We start from the raw sequence: 9,970 nt of genomic DNA on the forward strand, positions 1-9,970 counted from the left end.
GTTAAGTGTGAAGCCAAATTCATGCAGGATTCTAGATCCTTCTACACTGCCATTAGTTTTTAGATCTCCATCTAGAACACATGCAAGATTTTAGATCCTACTACACCGCCATTAATTTCTAGATCTACATGCAGGATTCTAGATCCTTCTTCAGCCTCTATAAATTCGTAATTTCTCTGGCCAAGGAATGCAAGCCAAGGTCCACGCCTGTTACGTAATGCAAAGTGATTTATGTTCTCTAGTGATTGTTTTATCTATTCCACTATTTTTCATTGAGTAATCTTGTTGTTTCTTCATTTGTCTGTCTTTGAAATTATTCTTTGATATTGCCCTCTAAATATCTGAGTATAAATGTATTGTGTGTTATATATGCTCTTAACTAACATCCATATCTAACGGAATTCAAAGTATAAGAAGCAAGCCACACCGTCGTGGTCCTAGACTTTTGATATAGTTTGTTATATAATGTTTTTCCTATTATCATCACACCGATTCAAGTGGGAAATCTCTTTATTATTTAATTGATAAAATTCGGAAGCATATTCACATACTCGAAACATCAATGGAGATTGCATATCGATCCTTCATCATTAATCCTGGTTAACACCAAATCACCATTATTCTCAACCCTTAGAAAAGTACGCCACGTTCGTCGAATGCTATAGTAAATTCACATGGATTTTTATTGTGAAAATAGGCACACAGATGGAGATCGACCAACAAATACCGAGTACACACCACACCATGTTATTGTGGCAACCGACACATAGATGAAGATCGACAAAGAAATACTGACCACACGCAATACACTTCCTGGTCATATAAGAAGTGCTGTTTAAAAATAGATAAACTAATTTTGACCTATAACCTAGGAGAATATCTCAACAATCTAGTTAGACTTATCCAATTAGACCTAAACAAACTTCGAGAGATAATAGTAAGAGACTCAGATTGACAGGAGTGAGAATTATTCTTCTAAGAATGAGAGAAGTGGGAATTATTATTCTGACAAATCGAATTGCTTAGATTCCAAATCTCAGATTTATGAACAATGTTCAAACCACAGTTTTGATAAGACGAGGTTAAGGTTAAACTGCAGAGCCGAAATCCCTCTGGTTGTTGCAGTCCAGGTTTGATCCGTAGCTCACCCCGATAATGTAACAGAATCTTTTGTAAAAGCCGATGCGATCCTCCTGGACCTTGACGCTGCTTTTACCGCACTCCAACCCACCTTTGATGATGTTGGTAACCATTCCATATCCCACAGATCGCTTGGCGGCGTTCTCGCTACTGGACAGACTCCATTTCCCGGTCATCATGTCGTGGCAGGAAGGCTTTGGAGGCTGGGCGGTCATCCAGAACCACATGGCCGTCTTGAACAAGACCATGGGATCGTTAGCAATGATGTCCGGGTTGTTTATGCCATGAAATCCGATTGCCTCCGCGGCTGGTCCATAGGTGTGTTGAATATGTAATTTAAACTGCGCATTTATAACTCCAAAACCGCGCAACGAAACCACAAACCACCTTGAGGGATCTCGGACCGCTTTTGAGTAAAAGTGGTTTCCGTATTTTTGAACCCGATGGAATATGGTGCAGACGCGTGGCTCTCCCCATACGTAAGCAAACGTAATTTCTCGGGTGCTAATGTTCAGCATAATGAGGCCTCCCGATATCCATTCCAGCCGTCCGATCTGCTCCCGCGCTCTCCGCCGTCGATCGCCTGAAGCTGCATACGGGCCCGCATCAAATCAAGGATTGCGTGGAGTATAAGGTTTTCCGTTGACCGCCGAAGGAAGTTAATGTATTAACTGTTGTTCGTAGAAGTAGGTAGATAGTTTAATTTTGGTTACGCACATAATGTTTCTTGTTTTCTTTACGTTTTTGTATATGTATGTTTTTCATATAGAATATAGTGTAGAACCCGCGTGCAGATGTTGTTCATGGAAATGTATTGAACGCACAGCAGTGCGAGAAGTTAAACAGAACAGGGAATGTATTGTATTGTTTGCCCATCGCAAAACCAAGAAATAGCATGAAATTGTTTTGTAATATCCACAGTAGTGGAAAACAAGAAGTGAAAGAGCGCATGATGTGAGTTTTTTTTATATAAGTGAATGTAATGGAATTTTTACTGTGTATGTAAAAAATTTGTTTTACAGCAGTAATGTAAAAGGGGTTTTACAGCAGTAAACCCAGCACAGTAAATTCTCATGTGGAGACAGATTAAATGTTTTTGTTGAATTTTTTTTGGTGAATCCCTCTCAGCAAAGAGGATGAATATGTATCAGTGATTTTTGTTTTAATCAATAGAAATGTTTTTATGGTGGTGAAATACTCTGTTCCTCAGTAAATTTTTTTAAAAAGCTTCCCTCTGCAAGAAGATCCTGTAGTAAAGGAAACAGAGCACTGTCTCTGTGTGTTGAGTTTTAGTTTTTATGTGTTTTTGGGATTTTATCAGAAAAATCTCCAACAGTGGTATCAGAGCCAGGTTTAGGCTCTTTGAAGGTAACAAAGAAGCTAAAGGGAGGAGTCTTTGTTGCAGCAGTAGATCTTCTCCAGCAAAGTAAAGTCTCAGGCAAAGGATTCAGGTATTTCAAAAGTTTTTTTTATGTGTTGCTGAAGAAGCAGTCAGTTGTTTTAAAATACACAGTCAAGAAATTGAAGCATAGTTGAGGCTGCAAGAATGGCTGGCACAAGCACCAGTAATAGCATGGGTATGCAGCTCCCATTATTTGATGGTAAAAACTATGACTATTGGGCAATAACAATGAAAGCCTTGTTTGCTTCCCAAGACTTATGGGAAATAGTTGAGGAAGGTTTTGAACAACCAGCAGATGAAAATGAGTTTAATGCATTAACTCAAGGAGAGAAGGATCTATTAAAGAGCTGCAAGAAGAAGGATTCAAAAGCCCTTTTCTTCTTGTATCTAGCAGTTCATGGAAGCGTGTTTCCAAGGTTAGCAGCAGCTAAGACATCCAATGAAGCATGGCAAACCCTCAAGATAGCCTATCAAGGCATGGAGAGAGTGAAGACAGCAAAACTGCAATTGCTGAGGAAAGATTTTGAGAATTTGTGCATGAAGGAGTCAGACAACATTGACTCATTCTTCACACATGTAATTGGTTTGGTCACACAGATAAGGACTCATGGAGAAACCCTTGAAGATAGGAGGATTGTGGAGAAAATATTGAGGGTCTTACCCTCAAATTTTGATGCGATTGTCACCACCATTAAAGAGACAAAGGATCTCTCAAAATTTTCAGTTGATGAGCTACATGCATCACTGATAACACATGAGCAGAGGTTGAGTAGAAATGAAAACTCATCTCTAGAGCAAGCCTTCAAGACCCAGATGTCTTTTGGAAGAGGAAGAGGTCAAGGCAGAGGAAACAAGAGAGGAAGAGGCAGAAGCCAGAACAGAGGTGGAAGGAACAGTCCAGCAAATGCTCAAGGAAGAGGCAGCAATCCAAATCAGAACCAAGGCCAAGGCAGCAGCCAACAAGGAGGACAACATCATGCTCAAGGAAAAAGGTATGAAAAATCCAATGTCCAATGCTATTATTGTAAAAAATATGGGCATTATGCCAGTGAATGTAGGAAGAAGCAGCATGATATGAGTAATAGACAAAATGCAAATGTCACTAGAGAAAACATCAGCCAAAATAATGTGTTGTTAGCTTGTAACATGGCTGAAACAAACAGTGAGGACATTTGGTTTTTAGACTCAGGTTGCAGCAACCATATGACAGGAAACATAGCCTTCTTCTCTGCCCTAGATAAAAATGTGAAATCAAAAGTTACACTAGGAACTGATAGTAAAATCTCTGTTATGGGAAAAGGAGAGGTAAAAATATTTACAAAGCAAGGAGAAAGGAAAACCATAGCAGATGTCTACTATGTCCCCGAAATGAGATGTAACCTCTTGAGTATTGGACAGCTTGTCCATAAGGGGTACAATGTTTTCTTTAAAAATGATGTATGCACCATCATGGATATAGCACCCAGTAAACAATGCATTGCTGAAGTAAAAATGACAAGGAACAGGATGTTCCCTCTCAGGATCAGGGCAGATTTGAAAAACAAAAATGTAATTGCAGCAGTTACCCAAGAGGCTTTCCAAAGCGTGCCAAAGGATGAAAATTGGTTGTGGCACTTGAGATTTGGTCATCTCAATTTTGGAGGTCTAAACTTGTTGAGCAGAAAAGGAATGGTAAGAGGATTACCATTGATAGAGAAACCGGACAGCTTATGTGAAAGCTGCATATTGGGGAAACAACATAGAGAAAGTTTTCCATCAGGTAAAAGCATAAGGGCAAAGGCACCCTTAGAGATCATCCACTCAGATTTATGTGGACCAATGCAAGCTCCATCATTAGCAGGCAGCCAATATTTCCTAACATTCATTGATGACTTTACAAGAAAAACTTGGGTATATTTCCTTAAAAACAAAAGTGAAGTGTTTGAGAAATTCCGAAATTTCAAAGCACTTGTGGAGAACCAAAGCGAGCTGCATATAAAAGTTTTGAGAACTGATAGAGGAGGTGAGTATATCTCCAAGGAATTCCTAAGATTTTGTAGAGAAAATGGTATACATAAACAGTTTACAGCAAGGTACACCCCACAGCAAAATGGAGTTGCTGAAAGGAAGAACAGGACCATCATGGATATGGCGAGGAGCATGTTGAAGGCAAAGCATTTGCCAAATGATTATTGGGCTGAAGCTGTAAATTGTGCAGTGTATATTTTGAACAGGTGTCCTACAAAAGCAGTGTTGAACAAAGTGCCGGAAGAAGCGTGGAGTGGAAGAAAGCAAGGAGTCACCCACATGAGAGTTTTTGGATGTGTGGCCTATGCACACATATCAGATCAGTTAAGGAGGAAGTTGGACAGCAAAGGGGAGAAATGTCTTTTCATTGGATACAGTGAGGAATCCAAAGCCTACAGGTTGTATATCCCATCTACCAAGAAGTTTTTCGTCAGCAGAGATGTTCAATTCATTGAAGAGGAAGCTTGGGATGGAAGCATAGAGAAAACAGTGAATGTTAAAAACTGTTTGTCTCATGATGAAGATGAAGAGGAAGTGGCTGAAATGCATCCCCAAACAGCAGCGCCAACACAAGGACAGCAAGGGACACCATTGAGGGTAAATGAGAGTGCTTCTCCAAGCACACCACAAGGATGAAATTCAAGTGCATCTTCAAGCACTTGCACACCAAATGAAAGAGGTAAGAAATTTAGAAATCTAAGTGATATTTATGATGAAGGAATGAATTCCTTATTTGTCTTGTATTGTCATGTTGATGATCCTATTCATTTCGAGGATGCAATTAAAGATAGGAAATGGATAGAAGCTATGGATGAGGAGATGAATGCCATAGAGAGAAACAAAACATGGGATTTGGTTGAGCTACCAAAAGGCAAAGAAGTCATTGGAGTGAAATGGATTTACAAGACCAAGAGCAATGCTGAAGGTAAAATAGAAAGACACAAGGCAAGGCTAGTTGTCAAAGGATACAAGCAGCAGTATGGAAGAGATTATGAGGAGACTTTCGCCCCGGTTGCAAGAATGGAAACCGTGAGAGCAGTGTTGTCCATAGCAGCACAAAACAAATGGAAAGTCTACCAAATGGACGTGAAGTCAGCATTCCTAAATGGAGTGTTAAAGGAAGAGGTTTATGTTGAACAGCCTCTAGGCTATGAGAAGAAAGGTGAAGAGCACAAAGTGTGCAAATTGAAGAAAGCTCTTTATGGGCTGAAGCAAGCGCCAAGAGCATGGTACAGCAGGATAGATTCATATCTATTGGATAATGAATTCGACAAGTGTGAGGGAGAACCCACGGTCTACATCAAAGAAAAGGATGGTAAAATTTTAATTGTTGTCTTATATGTTGATGATGTTATTTTCACAGGTAATGATGATCAGCTCATTAAGAATTTTAAATCAGTCATGAAAGAGGAATTTGAAATGACTGACATGGGTTTCTTGAGATACTTCTTAGGCATAGAAGTAGATCAAAATGAAAAAGGAATTTTTATCTCACAAGCAAGATATGTAAATCAAGTATTGAGCAGATTTAACATGCAAGAATGCAAGGCAACGATCACTCCCACAGTGATGGGATTAAAACTCAGCAGAGAGGACAGCAGCAAGGATTTTGATCCTAGTTTGTACAAGAGTATTGTTGGCAGCCTTATGTATTTAACAGCAACTAGGCCTGACATTATGTTTGTTGTTAGTTTAATTTCGAGATTCATGGAGAGGCCAAAGGAGGCACATTGGCAGGCAGCAAAAAGAATTTTGAGGTATGTCAAAGGTACCAAAATGTTTGGAATTTTATATAATGTCTCAGAACATTCAGATTTGGTTGGATACACTGAATGTGATTGGGCTGGAAGTGTAGATGATCGGAAAAGCACTTCCGGTTATGTTTTTCATATGGGTTCAGGAGCCATTTCATGGGTTTCTAAGAAGCAGTCCATTGTAGCATTGTCTACAGCAGAGGCTGAATATGTGGCAGCTACAGCAGCAGCATGTCAAGTAGTGTGGATGAGAAGAATGTTGAGAAGCTTAGGCCAAGAGCAGGCAAAAGCGACAGTGATCTTTTGTGACAATAGCTCAGCTATTGCATTGTCAAAGAATTCAGTGTTTCATAAGAGAACGAAACACATTGATACAAGGTTTCACTACATCAGAGAATTGGTGAGCAATGGAGAAATTGTCCTAGAACATTGCAGGACTCAAGAACAGGTAGCAGACATCTTGACAAAGCCACTAGATCATAAAAGCTTTGAATTTTTGAGGAAGTGTCTGGGTATGACCGAATGCCCAGCAGTTGAAATTAAAGGGGAGTGTTGAATATGTAATTTAAATTGCGCATTTATAACTCCAAAACCGCGCAACGAAACCACAAACCACCTTGAGGGATCTCGGACTGCTTTTGAGTAAAAGTGGTTTCCGTATTTTTGAACCCGATGGAATATGGTGCAGACGCGTGGCTCTCCCCATACGTAAGCAAACGTAATTTCTCGGGTGCTAATGTTCAGCATAATGAGGTCTCCCGATATCCATTCCAGTCGTCCGATCTACTCCCGCGCTCTCCGCCGTCGATCGCCTGAAGCTGCATACGGGCCCGCATCAAATCAACGATTGCATGGAGTATAAGGTTTTCCGTTGACCGCCGAAGGAAGTTAATGTATTAACTGTTGTTCGTAGAAGTAGGTAGATAGTTTAATTTTGGTTACGGCACATAATGTTTCTTGTTTTCTTTACGTTTTTGTATATGTATGTTTTCATATAGAATATAGAGTAGAGCCCGCGTGCAGATGTTGTTCATGGAAATGTATTGAACGCACAGCAGTGCGAGAAGTTAAACAGAACAGGGAATGTATTGTATTGTTTGCCCATCGCAAAACCAAGAAATAGCATGAAATTGTTTTGTAATATCCACAGCAGTGGAAAACAAGAAGTGAAAGAGCGCATGATGTGAGTTTTTTTATATAAGTGAATGTAATGGAATTTTTACTGCGTATGTAAAAAATTTGTTTTACAACAGTAATGTAAAAGGGGTTTTACAGCAGTAAACCCAGCACAGTAAATTCTCATGTGGAGACAGAGTAAATGTTTTTGTTGAATTTTTTTGGTGAATCCCTCTCAGCAAAGAGGATGAATATGTATCAGTGATTTTTGTTTTAATCAATAGAAATGTTTTTATGGTGGTGAAATACTCTGTTCCTCAGTAATTTTTTTTAAAAAGCTTCCCTCTGCAAGAAGATCCTGGAGTAAAGGAAACAGAGCACTGTCTGTGTGTGTTGAGTTTTAGTTTTTATGTGTTTTTGGGATTTTATCAGAAAAATCTCCAACAAGGTGTAATGCCTGAATAATACAAATCAAATTGAGTCAATGGCGCATGAGGTTTAGATTTCGTCGTGACAAGAAGGCTTTGGAGGCTGGGCGGTCATCCAGAACCACACGGCCGTCTTGAACGAGACCGTGGGATCGTTAGAAACGATGTCCTGGTTGTTTATGCCATCAAATCCGATTGCCTCCCGGCCGGTCCATAGGTGTAATTCCTTAATAATACAAATCAAATTGAGCAAATGGTTCATGAGGGTTAGATTTCATACCGATACTTTTTGAGGGCTTCTTTTCAGAATACAATTAAAGGAATTAAAATTGGAAGATATAGAAACGAGTGACCATGATAATTGAAGGGCCCTCGTCCGTAGTAGCGCTTTCCAGATGCACAGGGCCATTGGGTGGTTTCCTCGCAATAGCGGGAGGATCACCAACCTCCTCTTTGAAACAATAAGCCCACGCGTACATGCCGTCAGGAGCCGTCGCCCATCCGCCTGTTTACCAATATTTCATACCAAATGAGATGTAAATCCAAGTAAGATCACAGAGGGAAAGCACAAGTAATAGAGATGAAATATGACCTGTGGTTTCGTGGGAGGATTGTCCAAAGAAAGCAGCGAGCTCTCTTTTCCGAGTAGCGAGATTGCCGGTGGTGCAGAAGCCAGGAAAATCTTTGGCAATCGTAATGAAAGCAGAGTAGGTGTAGAATCCTCGGGCCATGCAAACGTCGTCGTTTCTCTGTTTCAATAACTGATTGAAAATGCTTTCAGTGATGATAGATTCAATTGCCTATCCACCGTGAGTAGAAGGTGAGGGAGCCGTGGGTGATGGAGGGGACGGTGAGGGCGGCGTAGGACTCAATCCTCAGCATTGGCTTTGGCAACCCTGCCCGCAATAGGCCTCCGTGTTGCCACACCATCCCCATATGCTGCAGCACAAGTCATCCCGACAGAGTGCTCCACCTGCTTGCTCTCCACAGTCCTGATCCGCAGATACAAAATACAAATTCATCATCGTCATTGCAAGCAAGGCGATCGCCATGGCAGAGAACTTCATCGATTTCACATTTCGGACACTGGTTCTATATCAGCACTTTATTAATTGCACCTTTTGGTTAAATTATGCAGACTACAGACCCTCTTTTATAACCATATTTCCGGTCTCCTTCACGTTCACGTCTCTTCAACTTATATGCATGCATCCATGCAGCATAAGAATTTCAATCACGTTCACGCATCTTCAACTTATATGCATGCTTCCATGCAGGGTAGGAATTTCAATTAAATTTGAAATGTGAAACACTTTCAATTAAATTTGAATTTTAAATTAAATTTGTAGGATTTATGTAACTTTCGATTTTTTTATAGTTTTAGGGATTTGTGTAACTTTTAATCATTTTAAAATTTTATTACGTAATATGGACATTAGAATTTCAAATCGAAAACCGTCATTAAGTTAAAGGATTTATGTAACTTCGATCATTTTATATTTTTATTAGCTAATACTGACAGATAGGATATTCTTTTAACTACATTGGACTGGCATCACCCTACGACAGGCCAATTTTCCGGTCTAATTCCATCCTTGATGGAAAAATGTTAGTTTTTCAATTTAGCGATAGATTTAGATTATACTTATCATCGACATATGGCAAGATATTAAATTTTCAATTCAGTCAAGCTTATATGATATTTTATTTATCATCATGAGTACGGTTGGAATTTGGATTCCAATTTATAAGATATATTTTTTAACATTTTGAGTTTTTATATTTTATTTTCAAGGAAATTATGTTCAAAGTTTTGTCTTTCGTGTATGCTGGTTTGATATCAAATTATTTTTCATTAATAAAGTTGGGATTAAAAAGTTATTTTTCAATGATAAATTTATGTTAAATTTTTTTACATTGTATCTTATTATAACAAAAAAACAAATGCTCTAAAGAAATTAAAGTTAAAAAAATTTTATTTCAAGGATAATGTTTGGATTTTTAATGGAAAACTTTTCACAACTTTATTGGGGTGAGAAGCACATTCTACAACATTGAGCCAGGGGTGATCAATTTGTGATAAATGTGAATTTGCAATGTCCCTATAAATATAAAAAATAAAA

The 9,970-nt window shown here is 39.1% G+C and overlaps 1 pseudogene; it reads right to left on the reverse strand.

Moving 5' to 3' along the window:
• Positions 1–1,055: 1,055 nt before the first annotated feature.
• On the reverse strand, positions 1,056–8,917 carry LOC149188559 (endochitinase-like; annotated as a pseudogene).
• Between the last annotated feature and the right edge of the window lie 1,053 nt (positions 8,918–9,970).

This window comes from Pinus tabuliformis, chromosome 3_1 (genome assembly GCF_031772625.1).
Source record: "Pinus tabuliformis cultivar Carrire ecotype Pingquan chromosome 3_1, CPIR1, whole genome shotgun sequence".
In the NCBI taxonomy this organism is placed as follows: domain Eukaryota; kingdom Viridiplantae; phylum Streptophyta; class Pinopsida; order Pinales; family Pinaceae; genus Pinus; species Pinus tabuliformis.